Raw genomic sequence first — 2,787 nt, 5'->3', positions numbered from 1 at the left:
ATCTCACAATGGAGACATAGTATAATGTGTTGAGAAGCATAGCTCACGAATTACATGGACCTATAAGATCTACGGCAGTAACTCCGACAGTAAAACTTGCTGCTACTCTAAAATTTCTTGGGCAAGGGGGCTATCAGCACCAAATAGGGCAAGACCGTTTTGCAGGATTAGCGCAATCCACGACTTCTAAATGTATCACGGAAGTGGTCAATGCGATTGAAAAAACTTTATGTCCGAAGCACATCAAATTTGAAATGACCGTGCAAGAAAAACGTGAAGCCAAAAACCATTTGTATTCAAAATTCGGATTACCAGGAATAATAGGTGCTGTTGATGGTACCGAGATCCAGATGGTTGGGCCGGTAAAGGATGAACATCTGTTCTTTAATCGGAAGCTAAAGCATAGCATCAATGCAATGGTGGTAAGTGTTTAATACTTACAAGTTTTTGTTCATACCTTTTCATAACATTTTTTATTAGATTTGTGATCACAAGATGTACATAAGAGCTGTAAATGGAGTCTATGGTGAAGCGGCTCATGATTCTCATGTATGGAGCTTGTCAAACGAACGACAATATATGAAAGCCCAATACCAAAATGGAGACAAGTCATCTTGGATAATTGGTTAGTGACTTAATCCATATGTACTTGTATCACTTAGGGCCGTTTGCACCATGTCTAGTTAATTCTAACTCCCAGTTAAACATCTTTATCGACGTTATCGACTCCCATCATATAACATGTGATCGATAAAGCAGTTAACGTGCTTAACTGAAGGATGTACTTCCAGTTAGCGTTAACTAGAAATGGTGCAAACGGCACTTAAAAGGAGGTACTTATTGGTGCAAAATTTGGTTCGGCTAACATTCGAATGTATCAGCCTATGAGCTTAGCTACCTACGTATGTGCACGCAGGCGTACATATGTATATAAGTGTATGTACACGGGTATGGGTATGCGGGAATTTTTTTTTTTTCAGAGGAAGCATCGAAAGCCTAACCCCAAAAAAACCGTCAGTGTGAGACTTTAACCCACTAAACCTCCTACCGTCTATGTACCGATCCCCCCGGCACCACCGTTAAGTATTTCGTCGGGAGGCGGTTTGAGCACGAAGCTCTACGTCCGTTACTGTTCACATGATTCCACCCACAGTTCGTCTTGGTTTAGTATTAAACCTACCCACCCCCTTGGTATTTTACAACTAAGAAGTTCGTTTCTAAGTCTAGTAATGTGCGGGTGCAGCGATTTATTGCTGCTTATACAATTTTTTGTGGTTCGCCCCCTTCGTACCGTAACTTTTCTAGGAAAACGGGCTTTTTAAGTGGCCTGAGCCAGATAGAATGATGTGGCTGCTTCCTACCTCGCCTGTCATTCTTGCCCACGCCTCACTTGCTCGCTGTTGCGAAGTTGCTGCATAACTAGGGCACAAGTGGCTTTAAATTCCTTCCAAGCGCATTGGCTTTGCAATGCCAGTGGGACTAGTGTTTCGGGTGTAACTACGCTGCCGAGACGTTCATTGAGATTTTCTCTGGGTGCTGAATCGGGGACACGAAAAGAGTACGTGTTCCGCATCCTCTATTTCATCAGGACCACAGTAGTCGCAATAGGGATTTCTTTCATGTCCAAAGCAGTGAAGGTAGGCCTTAAAACATCCATGCCCGCTAAGGATTTGTGTTAGGTAGAAATCTACCTCACCGTGCTGTGTCACAGGCGACGTGTCCACCTGCCTTTTGTTGCGCAACCCCAAATCGCTTGCCATTGCGATATGCTGTTTTGTCGCAATAAAGAGGTGCGAGTTTCGTGTACCTCGTGCTTATCCTTTATTTTTTCAACTGCTTCCTGCGCCAATAGGTCAAGTGGGAGCATCCCGGAGATGACAAGTGCTGCGTCTTCTGAAACTGTTATGTATGCAGAGCATACTCTTAACGCGCATAAGCGATAAGTTGCGTTCATACCCTGAACGTACGATGAGCGTTTAAATGCGTCGTACCAGATTGTACATCCGTACATGAGTATGGATCAAACTACCCCTGCTAGTACTAGTCTAGACTGCTGCTTAGGTCCCCCAATGTTTGCCATCAGTCTGGACAAAGATGACGTCACCCTCGCCGCCTTCTCGTTGACGTAGTTCAGATGATCTCGGATGCATAAACGATGGTCTATCAATACCCCGAGGTATTTTAGGTAGGGCTTTGATGAGATTACACTCCCTCCAACAGTTAGTGTTACACCTTCCACTTTTTTGCGGCTGCTTATAAGAACTGCTTCTGTTTTGTGCGTTGCAAGTGTGAGGGATCTCGCACATAGCCATTCTTGTGCCGCACTGATTGACTTCTCCGCAATCGCCACTACTTCTGCTAGTGTTTTCCCGGTGACCACGATTGAGACATCGTCTGCAAATCCAACCAAGGTGGCGCCATCTGGGGTGGATAGGCGTAGGATTCCATCATACATGATGTTGCACAGTAAAGGTCCAAGCACCGATCCCTGTGGTACTCCGGCCGTGAGTGCATAATCCTTAGGCCCATTGTCACTACTGTATCTGAGGGTACGGTTACTGAGGTAGCTCCCCAGAATGGCTTGCAGGTATAATGGGACCTCTAGGGCTCGTAATGCGTGAAGAATTTCCTTCCAAGCACTATTAAATGCCATTTTTACGTCTAGCGTAACAACCAGGCAGTATTCTTTTGTGCCTCCTAGCCAACGTTTGCCTTCAATCGCTTTTTCCGCTATGGACGCTAGATGTCTATCTACATGAGTTTCTAAGCGGGTTTTAATTATCTGCT

The sequence above is a fragment of the Rhagoletis pomonella genome, unplaced genomic scaffold, assembly GCF_013731165.1.
Source record: "Rhagoletis pomonella isolate Grant_MI unplaced genomic scaffold, Rhpom_1.0 Rhpom_scaffold_00014, whole genome shotgun sequence".
Lineage (NCBI taxonomy): Eukaryota > Metazoa > Arthropoda > Insecta > Diptera > Tephritidae > Rhagoletis > Rhagoletis pomonella.
The sequence above is the reverse complement of the archived record's forward strand: the minus strand, read 5'-3'. Positions refer to the sequence as shown.